The following is a 25,634-nucleotide window of genomic DNA, read 5'->3' on the forward strand; positions in this document are numbered from 1 at the left end:
ACTCCCGATTGAAATTGCTTGGGACAAGAATCAAGAGTCTGAGACTTCACTGTGTTGTAGGGCAGATAATGATGATGTTCAATCCCTGAGCTTTTCTAAAGATAAAACACTCTGAATGGTGGTCATTCAATCATGCCTTCAGTCACCTCATTAATTCATTCCGCAATTCCATACTGAACTCCTTTTCAATGCCAGGCCCTGTGCTGAATTGTCAGGACACACAGATGGAAATGAATTTCAGTTCCAGGGGAATACCCAGTCTGGTGGGAAAGGTCAGACTCTAAGCAAGCAGTTACTACCATGCATGATCATGATCATAACAGAAGCATAACAGAAGGTCACAGGAATGTAGAGGGCAAAGATACTAGGGGTGTAGAGTGTCAGAGGAGATATGGTCCACAGGGAAGCTGGAAGGATGCGTAGGAATTGGCCTAGTGGAGACCCAAGAAGAACCAGGGGGTCACTGAGAGCAGTGTCTCCCCTTTCAGAGTCATTCACCAGGGCTCGAAGGAAAAGCACTGAAAGATGACTTGGAGAGACCCCAGGAGGCAAATCCCAAATCCAAAATGCTTGTGTGCTTTTTGAAGAAGTTGCACTTTATCCTGGAGTGGGAAAGGTCTTCATGACTCTGGACCTTTTCTACACAGCAGGCCATGGGTCCCAGAGAAGCGGAGCTGAAACTGCATCTGAGAGTAACAGTCAGGTCTCGACCTTGGAGAATTGTCCCTGAATGGAAAGAATTCAGGTCTCCTAGAGTCTTTCATCCAGCATCCCCCACCTCCTAGACTTTCTCTTCCCTTCCATGGCCCTAGAAGAACCGTCCCAGCTCACTAGGAGGTCAGACTCAAAATTATTGAATTCTGATCCTGACTCTTGTCTCCAGGCTGGAGTGGATAATACTAAATCACATCACGCTTACTGGTAAAATAGGGACATTGATGCCTCCTTCCTATGGTTGTCGTGACAGTGAAATGAAATAAAGGGTTTCTAAACATCCTCAGAAATCTCCACTGCAGGCTAGACCAAAGATGTGCCAATCTGTTATGAAAGTAAAGAGCAACATTGTTGAGAGCGCACAGGCCAAGGTTCAGAGTCCAGTGTGCTCTCTGCTTGGCCTGGACAAATTATCTAGCTCTATGACCCTGCACTTCTCCCCGTGAAATAGAAATAATCACAGTAGCTGCCTTTTGGGATTGCACTGGCAAGGATGTAACAGCCCCTGGTGACATCCCCCAGCACATCAAAGGTGCTGAAGAATTGCCTTTTGAATCTGAATGTGAACAGGAAGCTCTGCTCCTCCTGGGGGCTTCTGGAGGGCTGGGCCCACATCTCCCTATTGGCTCTGTGTGCAGAGCCTAATATATAACCGTGCTCGGCATATGAAGACACTTCAGTGTTTCTGCAGTCGGATTTACTTCTTCCTCTCAATCCAGGTTTCTGTCCAATTGAAAAAAGAACTGACTGTGACCTTTAGGAAATACAACTAAATCGATAAAGAAAAGGGGTCTTTAAATCATCTCATTTTATACATTTATTTTGGTGAGTGGACTAAGCAGGCATTGGTCAATTTGGGGCTTCCTTAAGGGAGAAGAAAGAGCTCGCTGCCCCTGCTTCCACAGACCCAGTGTGGCTGCCCCAGTTTCTCCAGCCAAACGGCAGAGCAGTATCTCTTGTGCATTGAAGAGTTAGGAAGTTTAACCTGAGAGAGATGTGTCTTTAATGATGTTTCATACCCAGGGGCCTCTGGAGAAGAGAGCTTTGGGAAAGGTAAGTGGGACAGGAGGCTGCAGGAGCCACCTGCCAAGGGGCAAGGGTGTGGAGCGATGGGAATTACAGCCTCGACTGTGCCCCGGGGGAGGGCATGCGTGGTTGCAGCATCCGGAGAAGCAGGCTGAGTACAGTCTGTGCCCTAGACCTGCTCCTATCTCCAGTCTGGTCTCCATACTTGGCATTCCCTGCTTCTTCTGTCCCCAACCCCCAGATGAGGTGGGGACTGGCTACAGTTCAGTTCAGTTCAGTCGCTCTGTCATGTCCGACTCTTTGCGACCCCATGAATTGAAGCACACCAGGCCTCCTAGTCCATCACCAACTCCAGGAGTTCACTCAAACTCACGTCCATCGAGTCGGTGATGCCATCCAGCCATCTCATCCTCTGTTGTTCCCTTCTCCTGCCCACAATCCCTCCCAGCATCAGTCTTTTCCTATAGGGCTAGCTACAGGCCTGAATAAAACCCATAATCAAGCCTGGCAGCAATGGTACCCACCACCCTGAGTCCCCAGCAGTGTCACTTACTGAGTGCTGGGCTCTTGGATGAGGGAGACAGGGCTCCCCCGACTCCACCTAGAATTGCTCACTGTTGGGGGTCAGCTGCAAAGGAATGAAGAAATGTCTTCAGGATCCCTGTGGGGGCTGCAGTGAATCTGTACAGAGGAAGGGGGTGGGGGAAGGACGGTGAAAGCTGTGGAAGAGCAGGGGATATTTGATATGCATCTTGAAGGATGGGCGTTCACCACACAGAGGAGGAAGCGGAGGGTATTCCTGGAGGAGGGCAAGTTTGCACAAAGGCTCTGAGACCTGATGGACCTGGAGAAGTGGAGAGAAGTTTGTTGGAACAGGAGCAGCGAGTGAAGGGCAGACATGCTGTGGAGGGCATTTCTGCCTGGTTAGGAAGCATCCTGTGAGCTGGACTGTAATGAACTTGGGCTTGATTCCCTGGGAAGTGGGGAGGTGAGGTATATAGACCATGAGAGAACAGCCTGAAATAGCCCTGAAGTTATACACTAATCGTCTATGAAGCACTACCAAGTACCCCCGCCTTGCTGGGCTCAGGGGATCTAAGAGAACAGAAGCAGACTTGGCTGAGGAGGTTCATTCTCTAGCTCCCTGCCTGCTGCTATCTCTTAACACCATCTGATCTTAACCCTTGTCCCACTCCTAAGATGTTAAGCATCCTCAAATCTGCCCTTCATCTTCTGCCTGGAGCACTCACTCCAAGATCTTCTGGCCAGAGGCGATGAGGAAACAGCTTTGAAAATGAACCTACTGAGACTTTAGAGGGGTGGGGGGTTCCCTCTGGAGCTGATGCTCCAGTCCCTAAGGTGGCAGACTTCAGCCTGGAGGGACCACCCTCCCTGGCTCCAGTAACAAAGTCTCCGGACCCTTGGAGGGCTGAGCCGCAGTTGAATGCCTGTGTGTCTGGGAACTCTGCAGGTGGAGATGCGTGTGCACGTGTCTGCTGTGCGGGCGTGTGTGTCTGGGCCCACGTAGGTGCTTGTTGGATGCATCTGTGTTCCTGGACCCCACGTGCTTGTCTGGGTCCATGCACGTTGGCAAGCCTGTGTGATTTCCCTTCAGGCTCTGTTTGTTTCTGTGAGGATGCGGAGCCCCTGTCTCACCTCGGAAACGATCCTGTTGTTTGTGATTTCCCGATGGTGACAGTGTCACTGCGCCCGCCTGTCACTTGTGCACACACACACGAACACACAGCCGGCAGCGCTCTGGAGGCTCTGGCTCTGGGAATCCCTGAGAGACTTCCATGGGCCACTTGAGTGACTCACTAATGGGCTTCTTTCCTTCCTCGGAGAAGCAGGTCCGGGAAACATTTCTGGAAATTAAATTTCAGTATTGGTTTAACTTCAGTAAAATACAACGAAGATGAAGTAGCAAGGATTTGGGAACTTCTTCTGACTCTGCTAGGTGGAAAAGCTTCTCCAGTATCGGAGTCTGGGAAGAGAATCCTTCCATGAGGTTCTGGGGAGCTTTGAAGCAGGTCCTGGTTTTGGTCCTGAACCTTCAGTCAAAATGCTGACTCTGAGACCAAGTGCCCTAAAGGGTGCATTTCTGTAGATGCCAGAGAGTTATCCAGCAGTTATGAGTCAATTTATCCTACCATTCTCATTTTACCAGTGGAGACAAGAGCTTATAACTTTGTTTCTAGCCTCAGCCATCTTCATGGACTCCTTTCTTCGTGAATGGCATTTCCATCTTCTCAGGCATCACCAGCTCCTAAATCTCCCCGCTTTAAAACCTCGCTGGAACAAGGTGAGAAAAGAAGCAATCGAACGAAATCAATACCTACTGTTCCCCCACCCACGTGTTACAGTCACTCATGCACTGTCTCTAATCTGCCTTCTATTTCTCTTCTCCAAGTGTGTCTGAGACTCTAAGAGGACCTCATTTGTGTTAACGCTGCCTGAGACAGAGTTTGCTTTTCTTGGTCTCTTTTACTTTGTCAAGAAGCATCGTTGGACAGTGAGCTGAAGTCTTGTAGGAAGGTGTTTTGGGGGGCCTCCTGGTCAATAACATATTCAATTTGGCCTTGGCCCCCACCTCATCCCCCCCACCCCTTGCTCTTTTCAGACTGCATTTCTGAGCAGGGGAGGTGATAGTTCAGTTCAGTCGCTCGGTTGTGTCTGACTCTTTGCAACCCCATGAACCGCAGCTCGCCAGGCCTCCCTGTCCATCACCAACTCCCAGAGTTTACCCAAACTCATGTCCATTGAATCAGTGATGCCATCCAACTATCTCATCCTCTGTCATCCCCCTCTCCTCCTGCCCTCAATCCCTCCCAGCATCAGGGTCTTTTCAAATGAGTCAGCTCTTCTCAGCAGGTGGTGAAAGTACTGGAGTTTCAGCTTCAGCATCAGTCCTTCCAATGAACACCCAGGACCGATCTCCTTTAGGATGGACTGGTTGGATCTCCTTGCAGTCCAAGGGACTCTCAAGAGTCTTCTCCAACACCACAGTTCAAAAGCATCAATTCTTCAGTGCTCAGCTTTCTTTATAGTCCAACTCTCACATCCATACATGACCACTGGAAAACCCATAGCTTTGACTAGATGGACTTTGTTAGCAAAGTAATATCTCTGCTTTTTAATATGCTGTCTAGGTTGGTCATAACTTTCCTTCCAAGGAGTAAGCGTCTTTTAATTTCATGGCTGCAGTCACCATCTGCAGTGCTTTTGGAGCCCCCAAAAATAAAGTCAGCCACTGTTTCCACTGTTTCCCCATCTATTTCCCATGAAGTGATGGGACCAGATGCCATGACCTTAATTTTCTGAATGTTGAGCTTTAAGCCAACTTTTTCATTCTCCTCTTTCACTTTCATCAAGAGGCTTTTTAGTTCCTCTTCACTTTCTGCCATAAGGGTGGTGTCATCTGCATATCTGAGGTTATTGATATTTCTCCCAGCAATCTTGATTCCACTTTGTGCTTCTTCCAGCCCAGTGTTTCTCATGATGTACTCTGCATAGAAGTTAAATGAGCAGGGTGACAATATACAGCCTTGACGTACTCCTTTTCCTATTTGGAACCAGTCTGTTGTTCCATGTCCAGTTCTAACTGTTGCTTCCTGACCTGCATACAGGTTTCTCAAGAGGCAGGTCAGGTGGTTTGGTATTCCTATAGCTTTCAGAATTTTCCACAGTTTATTGTGATCCACACAGTCAAAGGGTTTGGTATAGTTAATAAGGCAGAAATAGATGTTTTTCTGGAACTCTCTTGCTTTTTCGATGATCCAGCGGATTTTGGCAATTTGATCTCTGTTCTTCTGCCTTTTCTAAAACCATCTGGAAGTTCACGGTTCACGTATTGCTAAAGCCTGGCCTGGAGAATTTTGAGCATTACTTTGCTAATGTGTGAGATGAGTGCAATCGTGCAGTAGTTTGAGCATTCTTTGGCACTGCCTTTCTTTGAGGTTGGAATGAAAATGGGCCATCAGAATAAAGAAGACCCTCTTCCCTGCCACAAAATGCAACACAGACTCCAAAGGCTGGGACTTAGAGAGCCTTTGGTGTCCCTTTCCTGCACCCCTCTTTTCCAGATGGGAAGCTGAGGTTCAGAGAGGCTTAACCAGTTCCTCCTGGTTGGCCTAATGGAGACAGTCCTAGAATTCAAGTCCCTTGACTCCAAAGTCAGCAGTTTACTTCTCTGACCCCAATTACAGACCACACAGAGGGAGCCCACCATACTATTTTCAGAAGATTTTTCTGCCAGAGTTGAAGCCTGTAGTCCTGACAGTGTGATCAAAAGCTCAGGCTTTGCAGTTCCCAAGACCCGGGTTCATGTCTCATCTTTACGTTGAGCAACTGCTATTCACAGGGCCAGTTACCTCCGCTTCTTTGAGCCTCAAGGTCCTCATCTGTAAGATCGGGACAACAGCCGTTCTACCCTCTCATAGGGCTGTTGTGAAGATTCGAGGAGATGCCATATTTGCAGTCCTTAGCAGCGCCCCTGGCTCAGGGTAAATGATCAACAATTGTTAGTGCCTCCTCAATCTGGAAGCTGACAAATTCAATTAACCAGAACCGCCCCCCACCCCCGCTTCCCAAGCCTCCCTGTTCACAGACTCATAAATCTTGTGTTGGAACGGAGCTCCATAAATCATCTGGCGGGGGCCCCCAGTTACTGGAGCCCTCACCGTATTTGGCTCAGTGTGGTCCCCAGGCTTTTGCTGGCTCAGCCTGCCTTACTGTAAGCAGCAGAATTCCCACCAGCACAGCCAAAAAAAAAGGGAATAATGCTATCAGTGGATTCCACAAACGTGCTAATATTAGCTGGGCAGGAGGAGAGGGGATGTGCCTATATTTAGAATCTGTGTCTTCAGCCCTTTCCTGAAGCAGCAGAAGTTGGGGGGGATGGAGGGGAGGAGTGTTTGCTGCCAGCTGACCCCACGAGGCAGGCAGAGCCACAGGGCTGGTTCTCCCTTCATCTCTCCTTGGGAAGTGAGGGGAGCAGGCCCAGTGGGGAGGGCGGATGACCCCGGAGGGTCCCCCACAGAGCAGCACGGAGTGTGATACTGAGGTCCCATCAGGACCCCAGAGTGACTGGAACTGGGAAGTGGAGTCAGACGTGCATGGTCTGTGGCCTTCTAGTCTGAGAGGGTGTCTAGGGCCTGACCCTCCTAGAGATGGGAGGACCCAGGTGTGCCAGGCGTTGGGCATGGGCCAGGGGAGAGCTTCAGAGGCTGCAGAATCTGATACGTCCTTTTGCACAGCCTCCTCCCACAGAGGGTCTGCCTTCCCCGTCTCTGCCTCATCAACTCATCTCAGGGCTTTGCTCCAGTCCTTTCCCTGTAAACACGTCCTCCTCCCTGGAATCCCTGCCAGCCCCTGGAGCACTTGTGTGAGAATGAGGAAAAGACACATTTTCTCCAGACAGACACAGCCCTGCCCCAGGGCACACAGCTGGGAGGGCAGAGTGGGAGCCAGGTTTCGGGTCTCATTCACTTCGGGGGGGATGCCCTTGGTGCAGGGCACAACCTGCCCAACCACACATGGCGCCCTGACAGTCCTCTTGCATACGGCTATGTGTCCCCACGTGTGCTGTACAGCCTGACCTATCTTACCAGCATGCACTGTGACCAAATGGAAGCCATAGCAGGGGACTTGAGCCTTGGCAGGTGAATAAAAAGACCAGTGGCCTGAGGTCGGACTAGTGGGATGATTCCCAGAAAGGAGCTTCTTTACACAGGGTCTCAGTTTTCTCATCCTTCCAATGCGGCAGGTAAGCTAGATGATCTCCAGGCCTCTTTCAGCTTTGCAGTCTGTGTTTCTGCTCATTTTTAGGTGGCATAGTGAAGGTATAATCAGAAAAGTATGTGTGCTCTGCCCTTCCCCCAAATAAAAGCCACATGATTCAGAGAAATAGAAGTTACTTTTGATTTATTCACTGTCTGGCTTCCCTGTCATTTGCTCCTCTGCTGGAGTCTTAGGCTGGACCAGAAGGCCTGTCTGTGCAGGGTGCTGAGGATTACCTGTCACCTAGGGAGAACCAGCCTCAAATCTTTATTTTCCCTCAGGCTGTTTCTGCAGCTGTGGTGCTGGGATGGGCCCAGGTCTGGAAGGTTCACCCAGTACGCCCTGGGGAAACTTTAAGTCTGCAGCCGTTTCTGTGCAGATTTCCTAGTATCACATCACCATCTTGAAATAGTTACCAGACTGCGTTTTCTATCTTCCTTTCTCCATCTTGGAGAGATAAGTAAGAATCGGAGAAGGCCTGGGGGATGGAGGCAGGCCAGCAGGAGAAGAAAGCTCAGGGTGTGAGTACCTGCTTGGCAGAGCTGTATTTCTGTCGATGGGTTTTGTTTGTTTGTAAGCTGTGGGGCAGCAGCGTCCTCTGCACGTGCAGAGGGCAAAGCAGAGAGCCGGCCTGGGCACAGATGTGCGCGTGCCTCATGTCGCCTGTGGGCATTCTGTGCACAGAAATAACGAGAGAGCAGCCAGACTTTCCAGGTGATATGTCTGCATGTGGCTTGTGACTGAGAGGCTGAAGAATCGGGACAAAAAAAGAAAAAGGAAGGTTTGCAAGCACACACACATACATGGTCACACGAGCACACGGCTCACCCGTAACCGGCAGCTTCAGACCTCTTTGGGCATTGTTTGTTCCCACAAATAGATTGTAACTTGGCGATTTTTAGAATCAGAGAATGTCGAGGCTGGAAGCAAGGTACCAGATTATTCAGTCTGGCGGATCCCAAACTTTTATTGGCCACGTAAGCCTCTCTTCATAGGGTATTTTATAGGGACCCACAACGTATCGGGCTCCCTGGTGGCTCAGACGGTAAAGAATCTGCCTGCAATGCGGGAGACCTGAGTTCAGTGGCATGGCAAACCACTCCAGTGTTCTTGCCTGGAAAATCCCATGGACAGAGGGCTACAGTCGATGGGTCACAAAGAGTGGGACTCACTGAGCAACTGACACACACATAATATATGGAATAGAGGGAAGCAGGATAAAGTGGGAGAAAGGAGGTGGGCGGGCTCTGGACTCCCTTGAGAATGGTAGGAAGACACAGAGGGAAGTACCCTGGGCCAAGCTCACATCCACGTGAATGGCGGTACCTAGAATGAACCCACAGCAAAGCACAGGGCAGGTCATCACAGCTGAGCTAAGATGAAAACACCACTTTCCTCTGTGATGCAAAACCAGCCATCGTTCTACTCCACCAGGCTGCCACTCTCACATGGTTAGGCTTTTTCTCCTGTAATTTATAGCAGAATCATCGAATGCCACAGCTGCAAGTGCCAGCTCAGTGGTTTCTAATCTCTCCTCTGCCAGTTCTGGGGTTTCAGCAAAGGATGGGAGGGGAGGCGGGTGTGATGGGTGGCCTGGAGAGCCCTGCCCTCCACACTTGGCCAGACTAACTCCCCTGTTACCTGATTTCCAGAGACGGACTCTGGAAAAATATGATGGGGATGGAAGGACCTTCTTTAAACAAAGAAAAGGCCAGAGAAATTCTCATAAAGTCTCAACTTTCTCAGATGAGGAAATCAGCAACCTGACTTAGTTGATGCAGTGGAAAGAGGCTTAACTTTCAAAGGCAAGGGAATTAAAGGAGCAAAACCCCTGTATCTTCAATCTGCAGAAGCAGCGTTTGTTATCCATCTCACCCTCTGCGAGCCTGGAAGAGCAAAAGGCTGATGCCTTCTGCGAAAGACCCTCTCGGGGATTAAAGAGCAAATCCGGTCCCACCTGGCCAGCTGCAGCCTTCTGTTTTTTGTCGTCTGCCCCTGTACCAGTTAGACACTGGCATTTGACCTGTCAGTTTCAAGCACTGATGACCTCAGGTGACCCCCCACTCCTAAACACACACTAGCGCCTCCCTTCTGACAATACCTCCGATTTACCATGCTGGACCATCGCAGCCCTGTGGACCCTTCACCTTTCTCCCTGCCCACAAGAATGCTGCGGCATGCAGAGGCCATGGAGCGGGGAGGCAAGCATTCTCTCTTCTCTTCCACTGGATACTGGAACAAGCAGAGCTGTGCAAACCCCTAGCTCTGCCAGTCTGCAGCCCCTGGAGAACAAAGCTGCAGCAAGCTCCGCTCCTGTCTCAGATCTTTGCAGGGGTCTCCTTAACCTGTTGTTTGCATGGTTTGTTCCTGGCATTAAATCTAATAAGCTCAACATCTGGTGGTTTGATCCTGAGCTTGTTTGGGAAGGTTAGGCCTTTACAGGACATTAACAGAATGCTGTTGACAAGGCTTGGGGAGCTCGTCTCTGCCTCAGGAGCCCAGGGCTTTCTCACAAGCTCTGCCGGCTGGAGACAGCAGGGCTCTGCCAACACAGGCCTGGGCTGCAGTGCACTAGCTGGGCCTGCTTGCTGGGTAATTTACCCTCTCTGAGCTACTCTTTCGTCCTCTTAAAATTGAGCAGTATACCAAAGGGACTGTTTTGAGGAGGAATTAAAATAATAGCAGGCACTCAGTAAAAAGTCATTTCTCACCCTCGAGTGAAGCCCAAGTCTCATGACTCCATGCAATTTGACACAAATCAGAGCTTAGCGTCTTCTGCCTCAGAGTTCTGTCTGCCATGGGACTCTCCAGGAGCAGAGGGAAGCTTTGATCATATGTCCTCGATGTAAAGACACTTGCACTTTAACATTTTACCGTCTCTGAAATTGAGATGCATGTTACATAGGCATGTCAGAGTTTAATTGATCTCGTGGTTGAGGTTTGTCTCTGTTTTCTTAGTGGCTCATATAGTAATGATGTGTCTCATGACCAGAGCAGTTGTGATTGATAGCATCTTCGGTGTGATGAAACTGGGTGTTAGGTACTTACCATGTTCCTGGTGCCAGTCTAGACCACTTTACATCAGTTGCTTAATCTGTGCAACAACCTTGCAAGGTAGGGTAAGAGAACGCTCCAAGCAAGCGTTCTTGGAGCAGTGTGTGACTCTTTCCACTTTACAGATGGAAAAGCTGAGGCTCCAAGAGGTGAAAGGACTTGGCCAGAACACAGACTTATTATTAATAAATTGTGGAATCAGAATTTGAGCTGAAGACTACCTGACTCTAGGATCTGCGGGTAGGTTGGTAGGTGTATAGAGAGGAAATCTACTTTCTTTTGTTGTTAATTTATTTCGTTGAACTATAGGTGATATACAATGTTGTGTTAATTTCTGCTGTACAGCAGAGTGATTCAGTTACACATATATGTACACACACATATATATTTCATTTTTTCCACTATAGTTTATTATGAGATATTGAGTATAGTTCCTTGTTCTATACAGTAGGATCTTAATATTTATCCATTCTACATATAATAGTTTACATCTGCTAATCCCAAACTCCCAATCCAGCCCTTCCCTACCTGCTCTTAGTGACCACAAGTCTGTTCTCCATGTCTGTGAGTCTGTTTTTCTTTCATAGATAAGTTCATGTGTGTCATAGTTTAGTTTCCACATATAAGAGATATCATGTAGTATTTGTCTCTGTCTTTATGACTTATTTCAGTTAGTGTGATCATCCCTAGGTTCCTCCATGTTGCTGCAAATAGCATTGTTTCATTCTTTTTATGACTGAGTAGTATTCAATGTGTATATATGTGTGTATACACACACACGAGCGCATGCACACACACACACATCTTTATCCATTCATCTGTTGATGGGCATTTAGGTTGTTTCCACATCTTGGCTATTGTAAGTAATGCTACTAGAAACATAGGGATGCATATATTAAAAGCTAGTTTCTTTTTGCTTCCTAGGGCCATCCTTGAGTGGATCCATGTCCAGGGTCTGGAGGGTGCTTACTTTAACAAGCAAAATCACTTGCATTTTATTGGATGCCTGTTATGAACACATGCAACCCAGGCATCAGAGGTTCAGTGATAAACAAAATCTATGTGGAGCTTAAAGTCCAAGAAATCTGAGCAAGTGCAACCCATTTAAGAAGGGTTTTAATGGGATTCTACAGAATGCTGTGGAAGCATATAGAAGGGGCCCTTACCTAGGCTAATGAAGCCATGGGGAACTTCTCGAAGGAAATGACCTGATTTGAAAGTTGGCCCAGCAAAGAGCTGGGAGTAATGGGGGGCACGTTCCAGGCAAAGGGAAGAGCATGTGAGATGAGGCCAGAGAATGCGTGGCCTATTGGAGAAACTGAAAAGAGATCTAGATCTCCATTATCTGGAAACCACTGAGGCTGTTGAGTACTTGGAATGTGGGTAGTCTAAACTGAGATGTATGGTAAGTGTACAGTACATACTGGACTGTATGAAATACACACTGGATTTCAGAGGCTTAGCATGACCAAAAATGTAAAATGTCTTATTAATAATTTTTATTGATATATTGATTATTTATATTGATATAAACATTAAAATTACAATGTTTTAATAATGTTTTAGATAAAATATCTTTATACACTAAAGACAATATCTTGTTAAAACTAGTGACAGTTATTTTGTATTACTTTTTCTAAAGAGTGGCTTCTGGAACATTCCACATATGTGGCCCAGATTTGTAGCTCACTTATTTTGAGACATAATGCACCAGGAAATGGGAAGTTATTAAAGGATTGTAACCTGGGGAAGATAAAGCTAAGGATATTGTAAGAAGTGAAGGAGTTGCAGAATTCCAGTGCTTTTGCCGGGTTGACTCATGTAATCCCCAAAGCAACTCTAGAAGTAGAAATTGTTAAATTTGTGTGTTCAGCTAAAGAGACAGAAGCTGGGAGAGGAGGATGGCTAAGCCAGCTGACCCAAGTGACCCAGTGTGTGCAGGGCCATCTGGAAGCAGTTCAGAACCCACCGCCCAATACTGCCAGCGGCACAGCCAGAACCCAGGCCTTCCAAGTCCAGCCTGGCACCCGTCCCATTCTCTATGCCCCATCTCTGGCTGCCAGCCTGAAAGTAACCATGCAGCTTAGGACACAGACACCTAGGTCATCTAGACCTAAACTTTTCATACCATCCCTATGATTGGGTTCCCTTCTGCAGATGCTTGCCTCGGTCCCTTACTCCAAGCAATTAGCGAAGATGTGATACCTGGCAATTACTCTCCTTGTAAATGAGCTCTGATGCCTGGCTATTTCCCCAACTTCATTATTGATTGTTTAGATCATAACTGTTTTCAGGAAATGTACTTCTTGAAAGAATGCAGTGCACTTCTGAACATTCACCACCACGTCTAGAAAGATTGCTCTGTACCCCCTGCACCCCCTTGGCATGAGCATATACGAAAACCCTCTTCTCCATTAGCACCACATCCTGTTCACCACAAGCCGTGGGGCTGAGAGGTAGCTGAACAGAGGCACAGGAGTGGTTCCAGACTTTAAAGGACAGCGCCTTCCTGGTGAGCAGAATTTTGTTTTCATTTTCTAAAATCAAAGATCCCCTTACAGATGATTACAAACTAAAATAGTGCAGAAGGTCTTGTAGTGAGAAGCAGAATCCTTCCCTAACCTCATCTGCCCTCCTCTAAGGCAACCACATTGAAGTACTTTTGTTTTTAGTTCTTTCGGTGGTTGCTTCCACATCATTAAATAGCATTTGCTTAAACTGCTATTGAGTGATGTTTCAGCTTTACAGGGTATGTATTGCCTCCCTGCTGGGTTAAGTGAAGGCTTAGCTTACTAACACCCCACCTCTCCCACCTCCTCCCAGGGTGCACTTGCAATCAGGAATCAGTATTATCACATTTTTAGTTCTTCCTCTGGTCACCTTTATAACTCTAAATAATACGTTTAAGACAATGGTTCTGAAGGGTCACTTCTTCCCTTGGACGCATTTCTTCAAAGCTTACCTTCCATCCATAAGACAGCTTTCTGGAAAAAGGGCCCCCATATAGAAAGAATTGTTCTGGAGCACCCTAAGGGTGCTTATTCTTAGTATTTTGAGATAGGTGGTTGTTGTTCAGTCACTCAGTCATGTCCAGCTCTGCGATACCATGGACTGTAGCACGCCAGGCTTCCCTTCCTTCACTGTCTCCCAGAGTTTGCTCAGATTCATGTCCATTGAGTCGGTGATGCCATCCAACCATTTTATCCTCAGTTGTCCCCTTCTCCTCCTACCCCCAATCTTTTCTAGCATCTGGGTCTTTACCGGTGAATCGGCTCTTTGCATCAGGAGGCCAAAGCATTTGAGCTTCAGCATTAGTCCTTCCAATGAATATTCAGAATTGATTTCCTTTAGGATCGACTGGTTTGATCTCCTTGCAGTCCAAGGGACTCTTGAGAGTCTTCTCCAGCACCTCAGTTGAAATGGGTGTTTCTCATTAATGCTTCACAATTTGAATTTGTGCCTTGCAGGAGGATAGTGGTGATTGTTGTAGGGCTGTTGGGAAACAGCCCTGGAACACATCTTGCCAAATGTGGGATTGTTGTTAAGAATGCTTACTCATCTCCATCATTGAAAGAAAAAAAAAAAACTCTTCCCTAGAACCTCACAGATCCTCTTGCCTGATTTCATAGAACATCACAGCTTTAGTTGGAACTTGATTGTGCTGTATTTTTCAAGAACTAAGGTATAGAGAGACAAACTAGATAGAATCAGGTTTATAAACCACTTAGGTCTTCCAAATGTAATATAAAAAGTAATGCATTTTGATCACATTACGCTGCTCCATAAGCCTGGGACTCTAAAGTTATCTGGACCACAGAAAAGGCTAAGCACAAAATTCAGAGTAGGTTGAATTAACTTTCGACCTAGGTCTGGAGTTAACCAGGGTGGTGGCTCAGATGGTAAAGAATCTGCCTGCAATGTGGGAGACCTGGGTTTGATCTCTGGGTGGGGAAGATCCCCTGGAGAAGGGAATGGTTACCCACTCCAGTATTCTTGCCTGGAGAATCCCATGGACAGAGGAGCCTGGTGGGCTACAGTCCATGGTGTCACAGAGAGTCAGATGTGACTGAGTGACTAACACTTTTACTTTCATAATAAGTAAGTTGAAATAGCAATGAAATGTTAGTAGGAAGAGCACTGTCTTATACTTAGTGTATGTGTGTGTGGGGGGGGTGTGGGTGGGGGTTGGGGACTGCAAAATCATCAATGCTAAGCTTAACTGCTAATAAAATATTTGTATGAACTGTTAGAAAATAAAAAAATATCCTTCACTAGATACCTACAGTATGTAGGGCACTGTACTATGCTGAACACTGAAGACATAGAAACATTTAAAATATTTCTTTGATAACATTTTAGTAAATAATTACTGCTGCTAAGTCGCTTCCGTCGTGTCCGACTCTGTGCGACCCCAGAGATGGCAGCCCAGCAGGCCCCCCCGTCCCTGGGATTCTCCAGGCAAGAACACTGGAGTGGGTTGCCATTTTCTTCTCCAATGCATGAAAGTGAAGAGTTAAAGTGAAATCGCTCAGTCGTGTCCGACTCTTAGTGACCCCATGGACTGCAGCCTAGCAGGCTCCTCCGTCCATGGGATTTTCCAGGCAAGAGTACTGGGACATGCCAAAGGTAATGTATGGCTTGGAAGATAAGGCAATGATGCTCTTCCTGCCTTCAAGGAGTGCCCCATCTGTTCACGGGTGGACAGACACACAGAAAAAGGACCGTGCCAGCACAATAAACTAAGAGTATGGACCTGAGGGTCAGACAGATTATGGGCATACCTCACTTTGTGGTGCTCACAGATATGGGTGACTCTTGGATAACGTGGGTTTGAGCTCTGTGGTTCACTGATATTGTGACTTTCGCCATATTAGTAACGTTTGTATCCATGGAATCAACCAACCAACCACCGATGTTTCCATTGGTTGGTTGGTTGAATCTGTGGATGTGAAACTCAAGGATATAGAGGGCCAATATATCCTTGAGTTTATAACTGTATTCATTATACTATGCCATATTGTATAAGGGACCTGAGTAGACTTTGATTTTGGTGTTCCCAGGGGTTCCTGGAACCAATCCCCCAGAGATACAGAGGGATGACTGGATTGCACCCTTGGCAAATTGGAGTTTTGTGGCAACCCTGCCTGGAGCAAGACTATCAGCACTGCTTTTCTAATCGTGCTTCCTCACTTCTTGTCTCTGTGTCACATTTTGATAGTTCTTGCCATATTTCAGATATTTTCATGATTATTATACTTGTTAGAATGATCTGTGATTGTGATCTTTTTGAATTTATTTATTTTTAATTGGAGGATAATTGCTTTACAATATTGTGTTGGTTTCTGCCATACATCCACATGAATCAGCCATAGGTATACGTATGTCCCCTCCCTCTTGAAGCCCCCTCCCACCCCCCACCCCATCCCAACCCTCTAGGTTGTCCCAGAGCACCAGGTTTGAGCTCCCTGCATCACACAGCGAATCCCCACTGACTATCTATTTTACACATTGCAATGTCGATGTTTCCATGCTAGTCTCTCAATTTGTCCCACCCTCTACCCCACTGTGTCCGCATGTTTGTTCTCTATCTCCATTGCAGCCCTGCAAATAGATTTATCAGTACCATCTTTCTAGATTCTATGTATATGTGTTAATATATAATATTTGTTTTTCTCTTTCTGACATACCTCACTCTATATAATAGGATCTCAGTTCATCCCCCTCGTTAGAACTGGCTGAGTAGTATTCCATTGTGCATATGCACCACAACTTCTGTATCCATTCATCTGTTGATGGACATCCAGGTTGCTTCCATGTCATAGCTATTGTAAGTAGTGCTGCAGTGAACACTGGGGTGCATGTCTCTTTCATTTCTGGTTTTCTCAGAGTATATGCCCAGTAGTGGGATTGCTGAGTCATCTGGTAGTTTTATTCCTGGTTTTTTTAAGGAGTCTGTGATCATGATCTTTGATGTTCCTATAGCAAAAAGACTATAACTTGCTGAAGGCTCAGATGATAGTTAGCATTTTTCAGCAATAGAGTATTTTTTCATTAAGGTATGTACATTGATCTTTTGGGTATAATGCTACTGTGCACTTAATAGACTACAATATAGTGTAAATATAATTTTTATATGCACTAGGAAACCAAAAAAAAATTGTGTGGCTCACTTTGTTGCGATATTCAGTTTATTGCTGTGGTCTGGAACCAAACCCACAATATCTCTGAGGTCTGCCTATAATTCGCACTCTGGTGTTCACGAGTTAAGTGACCTTGTGCAAGTCATGGCATTTCTCTGTGACTCGTTTTCTCTCCTGTGTCATGGTAAACACCTGCTTCTTGCAGTAAGAAGTGTGGGAGCAAAGTGAGATTATCTTTTAATAATAGCATGTGAACCCCTCAACCCAATGCCTTATAAATGCTAGACCATTCAGAAGTCGAGTCCCCCTTTTTACCCAACCCCCAGATCTGAGACTTGCTAGAGGAGTTTAGAGGAGGAGGTGATCATTTATACGAGGTGGAGAGGGGAGGACTCCAGAAGGTCTGGGGGTGATCTGGACCTTGCAGGGTGAGGGAGATGGGAGAATCCAGGGAGTGGATAGGGGCTGGGCCAGGGAATGGGCAGACAGTGCCTACGGCATGCCAGAGGGGAACATTTCTTGGGACCAAAACCAGGGTGGAACTTTTAAAATCTTTAGCAAGTTATGTTTGCTTTTGTGAGGAGTCATGGAAGAAAGAGCCTGGGATACTATTGGGGCTAGAATGCTGCTGCTCCCAAGAAGCTTTTCTGTACCCTTGGGCATAATGCAAGGATGAGTCTAGCACAGACTTGGTCTTCAGGCTGACCTGGCCAAGCCCTCATCCTCACAACAGCGTGCCCATGGACAGATGAGAAAATCACTTTGAGTCTCAAATCCCTCTGACTGTAATATGGGGAATAACAAGAGAACATCTCCACGGTGCCACTATGAAGAATCAATAAAAAGCCTTCAGAACATGTCTAGCATACAATAGGCATGCAGTAGATGCTAGTTTCTTTTGAAAAGTCTTTTCAAAAGTCTTGCCCTCTTCCCTAGGACACAGCACTTCCTGCTGAAAGGAAGGCTGCCACTTCGGGAGGGACTTAATTATCTCTGTCCCCATGGCCCTGGGGTGGGGCTCACATACAGTCAGCTCTCAGGGAGCAGTTACCAAATGGGACCAGACTTGCACCAGCTGGACCTTATGTGGCTGTGGAGTGAGGCTCAGGACGGAGTGAGTCAGCCCAGAAGGCCAGGGATGTAGGTGGTGTTAAAAGCACCCAGACTTTGGAGTCATGAAGACTTGAGTCTGAAAACTCCTATTTGGCCATTTACTCTTGGCCTTGGTTTTGTCATCTGGAAAATGGGAACAGAACTCGCTACTTCCTGGAGTTGTTATGAGAACCACATGAGATAACCTGTGTTATGGTACTGCTGGGCACTAGGCTGTGGTGTGTGTGTGTGTGTGTGTGTGTATGTGCTCACACATGTATATGAGACAAGGTCCATGGTCCATAGTCAGCGCTCAGTACACAGTGAATATGTATGCGCCTCCCTGCTCCCCTTTCCTGGGCCAGGGGGCGTAGTTCCCAGGTGGTCTTCCCTAAGAGGCAGTACCAGGTTGCACACCACACTCCCTCTGCTCCCAGCCCAGGGTGGGACCTTGTGTGCTAGGAGCCCATGCTGGTGCCAATCGGCAAGTCCAGGACTTGTGGGTGAGCAGGGAAAGTCTGAAGACTTAGGTTCCACCCAGCTCCACATTGAACGGTGGGCACCTCGGGCAGGGCCCTTGGCAGGCTCTACCTGGGGTCCCCATGATAAGATGAGGAGGTGGCCCTCAGCAGGCTCAGTGTCCCTCCGGGGATAAATGTGAACACAGTTCATCCTCTCTTCCCCAGACAGAGGCCATGGTCTCTTACAGATAAAGGGCCAGTTAGTAGAACACTCTGGAATGGTGTGGAAAGTACAGATAAATGCACAGGCACACGAGAATCAGGAGCAAGTGACTTCCATCTCTGAAGTCCTTTGGAAAGATACGAGAAAGGTCTACAAGCATAAACATGTCTTCATGGTCAACATTCCTTGGCCTCTTCCAAGGCATGAGTCTTCTTGGGAAGGAATTAACCCTATGGGTCAGAATAGGTGCTGTTGAGGGCTGTCTGAACCTTCCCCTTCCAGCTTTCTCTCACTCCAGACCTCAGGGTCCTCTCTGGCCAGTGAGATGTACAGTTACCTGCAGGCTTTTTATCCTCGGACTGACCCAACTCCGTCATGAGATCTCAGTGCCTCAGTTTCCACATTAGATGAACTCAGTGACTTGAGGGATTTCCAAAATGTTGGTGACAGTGGAAGTTCTTGTCAAACGAACTCGCTCATGAAGTCTGAACACACACAACAGGAAGAGGCAGAACTGCTTCCATTAGGGGCGGTGGCGGGGGATGCTGTAGAGGCAGAACTGCTTCTGTTAGAGGGTGTGGGATGCTGTTTTCTCTCCTGATGGGCTGCTTCTGAAAACCTGGTTCTCTGCTGGGCACTGAATCCCACCTGTTTCTGCCTGGGGCTGTCTAGTAGGGTAACTGCCCTGCCAATTATACAGATGATACAAAGGGGGCAGAGAGAGGTAGCCTGAGGCTGGGAGGAGTCGTGGCCAGCTTCCTGTAGCGCGTGATGTCGAAAGAGAGCCTTGAAGGATGGGGAGGCATTTGTCGGGGGAGGAGGTGCGCTGGAAGAGAGAGAGACTGGAAACAGCAGGCAGAGCTAGAATCTAAGCGATGGGGGTGTGGGAGTGGGGATGGGGACCATGATCAGTGGGGAGCAGTGAAAAGAGATAACTGGAGGGGTTAGACGGCCTAGAACTTGAAGCGTTTGTGGTGACACCAAGTCATTTAAGAGTTTTGAGTAGGGAATTGTGGTCACTGGATTTTCAAAATGTATATAGCAGATTTATTTGGATATAATTCATATACTGTGCGAGTTGGTAATTAGATTGTGGGATGAGAAACTAAATCACTTTGGCTCTAAAGCGGCAAAGGGAATGAAATCATCGGGGGGTCATTTTGGATAGCACATTCTGTGGCACGCTCGCCTCTAAGCCCTAAGCACCAGTTACATTCCCTGACTTGTTGCTTAGAACCCCAAAATGGCCCCTACTGGCTTCTGAAAGCCTCGTAGGGGAAGGAAGCTTCTGGATCATGTGCAACTGTGGGAAGCAGACTAGAGAGGCTCTTGCAGGTGGCCCGTCTAGAGGTGGTGCTGGGGAGAGGGGGCGAGGAGGGGACGAGTCCAGGAGCCACGGGGGAAGCCTGGCCTGGTGGGCTGTGTGCAGCCCTTGGCGCTCCCCATGAGGCCTGTGAATGTCTGGAAGGGAACCTGCTGGGCAGAGAGGAGGGAAGGTAAGAGGGGAGAGGGGGCTCCCACGGAGCTGCCGGGAGGAGAGAAAACCCAGAAGCAGTTAATCCTGCTGGTTGAACTGTTTTTATAAACGACACTCTAAAATCAAATAGATGCAATAGAAACACAGTGGCCTTTTCATTAAACATGCCACAGAGGCCCCTTGTTCAGCAGCCGTTGTCAATCAGATGGAGGCCATTGTCTCTTTCCCCAGCCCTCCATAATTGGCATCTGTCTGGGAGCAAACAAATAAATACCAGGCTGGCATTTTAACTAGGGCAGCAAGGAGAGGGGCGCTGCTTTCCAGAGTCTGCTCGGCGCTCCCAGCAGGTAAGGTCCTGGAGAAGCCTGTCTTTTCCAGGAGGCCCCAGATGCTAGCCCCCGCCAGGTACAGCTCCCAGTTTTTCTCCTGGATACACCCATTCTGATCTTTACCCAAAATCGCTGCTCCAGAGAGCCGGATTTCTGTTTTCTGCCTGCAGAAGCCCCTGAAACACAGTCAGTAGAGTTTCTTTTTGGTGTTTTGCCTGGGGGACATCAAGGGAAAAAGTAGACATGAGCACATTCTCTGGCTGACTTTGGATACGACCACTTAATAACAACAATACAGCTCTCATGTTAAATAATACAAATAGAATTAACCTAGCATGGTTAATTAGCAATAACATTGTTGCAGCGTAAGAGGATAAGACTTGTGATTCACTAGTAAGAATAGCATAGTGACAGCATTATTATGAATTTAGAGTTTCTTAACAGCATGATTGTCAGCCACTACTTTGGACAACATGTTCCTCTACAGGCGATCCTCAGTATTCCCAGCAGTCATGTTCTAAGTAGCCATGAACACTGAATGAAGGAATGCTGAACCACCTCTCCTAGAGAAATATTCATATGTAGTTAGGGTCCTGTGAGCCTCTGGTCACATTTCATCATCTGATCAACGCATCATCTTTTTTTCATGGAAATTTCTGTGTCAAAGCGCCTTTTAAAGTATATATTGTTGATTCATTAACATTGAACTCGGAGTTAACAGCGCTGTAACTCATGGCTGAACGAAGCTTATCTAATGTATGTATTTTCTCGGAAGGCACATCAGAGCCTTCTTACTTAGAAACAGTAAATAGCACTTCAGCCCCATGCTTGGGGCCACTTTAAACAGCAAAATCACCAACAAAAATGTAAAAAATGTGGCGCTAAATAGACCGCGAAAAGGATACTTGTTTACAGGATGAGAGCAGAAACTAGACCACAGAGCCTTGCCTGGCTCCTCCTCAGCTGGGATCTCAAGCATCAGGAGACTCAAATTCCCCCATTCTGTCGTCGTCCCACGATGATCACAAGAACGCCATGAGTATTGTTGTGGGACAACAAATAAACTGTAGGCAAATTTGCAAATACATATTCCACAAATGAGGGTAGGCTAACTCTTAGTGCACTTAGTTCTCAATCAAGCCAGCAACTTCCATCTTTTGGTGTTTTGAACTAAGGTTCAAAGAGTGAGAGTGATGTGTTCAAAATCAGATAGCTGGAATGTGGTTCATGATATAGCACCAGGGGTCAATGAACTGCAGCCCAGGGGCCAGCTGCCTGTTTTTATAAATAAAGTTTTATTGAAACACATAAACACAGCCATATTCTTGTGTTTACATATTGTCTGTGCAGCAGCTTTTATGCCATAATGGCAGAGTTAAGTTGTTGCAACAGAGATCAGATAGCCCACAAAACCTGGTACAGTTATGATCTAGCTTAGGGGAAAACTGTGTTATCCCACATTCTCTCTTTTTTAGTTCAGAGGGCAAATGTTCTCTCTGGTGTTAATACCAGTGCTTTTCCTAAACATTGTGTTTCCTCTCTTGAACAATGGGAAGTTTATAACTGATTATGTTTCCTTCTTTACAACAATGGAAAGAGGCTCAAAGCCTAAAAGAGCCAGAGATACCTGGCACTCACATGATAGGAACAGAAAGGATCTTCCATCTCCTTTACACTAGAAGAGAGTTAGATTATTTCCACACAAAAATGTGGTCAATTTAGAGGTTATATATAGGCATCTGGGCCTTTCCAGTAATGAAGGGTTTCACGTGGAGCAGAACCAGGATTCCACAGAAATTGCTGTTTTCACTAAGAAGAAAAAGGCATACTATCTGAAAATAATCTTTATAGCTAACTACCAATTACCAAGAATTTATTATGTGCAAGCACTATACACAACTTACATCATTTTTTTCTCTATGGTATGTAGTATTTAGGCCAAGAGAGCCTATGCCACACAGCTCAGTGTCATTAACCCTTTTTACAGACTAGGAAACCAAGGACTAAAGATGTTTAACCAAAGATGTTAATGTGTTCTAGGTCACAAAGCAAGGCAGTGGGAGGTCTGAGATTTGAAGCCAGGTGTGTCTGTCTCCAGAACTTACTCCCTACACTCCATCCCGCCTTACCCAGCCTCAACCTTCATCCTCCCAGCTCTCAGAATCAGGGCTGTGGGTTGGGCAGTGAGGTGTTTCTGACATTCTCCTCATGTTGGGACATTCATCTTTGGCTTTGAACAGGGTGGGTGTCCTCCATAGAACATTGGGGGTGGGGTGGGAGAGGGGGCCGTGTCCAGAGTAGACTGATGGAGGTTGGTGAGAAGGCCTTGCAGTAGCTCAGGGATGAGATGGTGGTGGCTAGACACTGGTGCTGGCAGTGACTGGCAAGACGCATGGAGGAATCAGAACTGACAAAATCCAGTGATTGATTCTGCACATGTATGGGGAGAAGGTGAAATAAGTGGCTCCTGGTTTCTGGCTGACATGACTAGGTAGATGGTGGGTCCTTATCCGGGGCTAGAGAGGAGATGGAGAACTCATTCTGTACAGGCTGAGCTTGAGCCCCCATGAGATACTCAGAGGAAATTCCCACTTACAATGATGGGAGCCTTTGTCCCACTCTGGTATATGTGATATGTGATATTTTGACATATATATATATATATTTCTCATAATGTATGTCTCTCCCTCTTCAAAACTCTGTGGTATTGAAAGGCAGAAAGCCTTTGTTTAACGAAGGCTTCAGTGTTTTATTTTTTTTTAATGGTTACTCTTTGTAAATGATTCTGAAAGACTTACCAGTCTTCTTGCTCATTTCTTTGTGCTTGTAAGAAAGGGGAAAGCTGTGCTTTGGTCAATTCAGAACCTCCTCTGTCTCCATCAGAACCAATAAATACCTGCTGTCACCCTGTAACTGCACCTCCTAAACTCTTTAGTACATAGCATAAGTGGAAGGCTGTAAAGACTGTTAAGGAAGTCTCTGGTGAGACCAGTAGCAAATATAAGGGCCTGTGCCTTTCAGAAGGATGGACTCTGGGGCACAGGAATTTAACTCCCTCCCCTGCATTAATTCTTCTTCTCCAGCAGCAACATTTATGAGTATTTATCGAACATCTGGGCATTAGTGATGCAAAGCACTTCACAGCAGTAGCATGGAAGCTCATGGGAGCAGACATTTCTGTCTGTTTGATGCATTGCTATGTTGTCTGGGCCTAGACTGTGCTTGGTATGCTTGCTACATGGTAGGTGCTCAGGAAGTTATTTGATGAGGGGATAAACAAGTGAAAGAAAATACTTCCTGCTGACACAGAAGATCAATTCAGTCATCCAGCATTTATTCACCATGTGTCAGATCTCAAGTCAGACCATGGGAACACGCAGAAGCGTAGACCAGCCCGGCACTCAAGAAGTATTATGCAGGAGACCAGCCAGTCAGAAGATCATGATTGTTCTTGGGAGAAGTGTCCCTACAGCAGTAGGAACTGCGTGCCAAGAGAAGCAAGTGGGGAGTGGCAACCCTGACTCCAGATGGGAGACCAGGAATGCTTCACAGAGGAGGCAGCATTTGACCTGGGTCTTGAAGGATGAGTAAGAGTTTTCTGAGTGGGAACTGAGAGAGGTATCCAGACAGAGGAAATCTTTTGGGAAGGGAGCTGAGACAGTTGTTCTGGTCATTTGCAAGGAAATACCTTGCCAGTAGGTTGGAGATGGCTATAGATGGTCTATCCTCCCAGTGCTTGAGAAAGGCTAGATTGTTATCCAAATCCCTACTCCCTCCCAACTCCCCACTCCCACCCGACTCCGCATGTTAGCATCCTTCTAGGAGAGGAGGAGAAGAGGAGAAGAGAGAAGGATAAAGTTTATTGGTGGGAGGAAAATGTTGGGAAAAAAGCATGCACAGGGAAACATGGATACATACTAGACACCTACACTTCTTAGCTCAGTACACAGTGCGAACCTTAGGAATTAAGGAGCATCCGGGGCCCGCCCATTCCCATCGTATGCCACTGTTCACAGGCCCACTTGTGCACACAGCATTTCTTGAATGTCCCTTCTGCACCTGGGGCTTCTGATAGGAAGTCAAACAAGGCATAGTGTGGTCACCAGCAAGCAGTTTTGTGACTCCCAGGCCAGTGAATTGGCCATTTATAGGGACCTGAGGTCTGTCCATTTACCAGGGATTTCAAACCGCGGCCTGTGGGCTGTCTGTGGCTTTTTCACATACCTGGCCTTCATCACTCATCAGGTTACCTGTAGACCCACTGAAGGTATTTGTGTCTCAGAACTCTGAATGAGAAATCTCTAAGAAATTCCAAGCATTGATGATACCAAAGGTAGGATAGACATAGAGAACCACAGGTCATGGTTGGTCATTCCCACTTGCAGTCTAGAATCATCTGGTTCTCTTGTTAAATACACCATTTCCTACCTAGACAGTGTATTAACAAGAGGAGACATCACTTTGGCAACAAAGGCTGGTATAGTCAAAGTTATAGTTTTTCTAGTAATCACGTACGGATGTAAGAGTTGGACCATAAAAAAAGGCTGAGCACTGAGGAACTGATGCTTTTGAACTGTGGTGCTGGAGAAGACTCTTGAGAGTGCCTTGGACAGCAAGGAAATCAAACCAGTCAATTCTAAAGGAAGTCAACCCTGAATTTTCATTGGGAGGACTGATGCTGAAACTGAAGCTCCAATACCTTGGCCGCCTGATTCAAAGAGCCAACTCATTGGAAAAGACCCTGATGCTGGGAAAGATTGAGGGCAGGAGAAGACGGGGATAACAGAGAATGAGATGGTTGAATGGCATCATCGACTCAATGGATGTGAGTTTGAGCAATCTCTAGGAGATAGTGAAGGACAGGGAAGCTTGGTGCACTGCAGTCTATGGGGTCACAAAGAGTCGGACCCGACTGAACAATAACAACCCTCAGGGATTCTGATTCAGTTGGTCTGACATGGACTGGAGACTGAGTCTTTTTTAAAGCTCTACCAGTTACTTTAGTTCTAACATGCTACTGCTGGAAAACCACAGCCCAGAGAGGCAGTTTGTTTTGGCCAGACTCATAAAATACACCATCCTCCTAACTTGCAACCCACTGCTGTTTTCCCCAAACAGCACTGAAGGCAAAGGGGCCCTCAGAACCTTCCTGAATATTCAAGAGGCATCCTGCACATCAGCAGCTTGGAGCAGGGGAGGCAGGAATCTGTAACTGCTGTGTTGCCTCTTCAAGAACAAAGCCCTTGCCAGTTTACCACTCTGGGAAGATTGCCAGGCTCAAGTATTAATAATAATCTCTTTGTTTTTTAAATGCCTTATAATTGCATAAATAAAGCTTAC

General features: G+C 46.8%; 1 protein-coding gene across 8 annotated transcripts in view; it reads left to right on the forward strand.

Moving 5' to 3' along the window:
• TENM4 (teneurin transmembrane protein 4) overlaps positions 1 to 25,634 on the forward strand; it is an 854,243-nt gene that overhangs the window by 186,094 nt on the left and 642,515 nt on the right. The window contains exon 1 of one of the 8 annotated variants that reach the window (XM_061407665.1): positions 19,894 to 20,312. The exons of the other annotated variants lie outside the window; for them this stretch is intronic. The gene's annotated coding sequence lies outside the window, so the exon portion shown is untranslated. Of the gene's footprint in view, positions 1 to 19,893; positions 20,313 to 25,634 lie in introns of those variants that run through there. 8 annotated transcript variants of the gene reach the window in all.

This window comes from Bos javanicus, chromosome 29 (assembly GCF_032452875.1).
Source record: "Bos javanicus breed banteng chromosome 29, ARS-OSU_banteng_1.0, whole genome shotgun sequence".
In the NCBI taxonomy this organism is placed as follows: domain Eukaryota; kingdom Metazoa; phylum Chordata; class Mammalia; order Artiodactyla; family Bovidae; genus Bos; species Bos javanicus.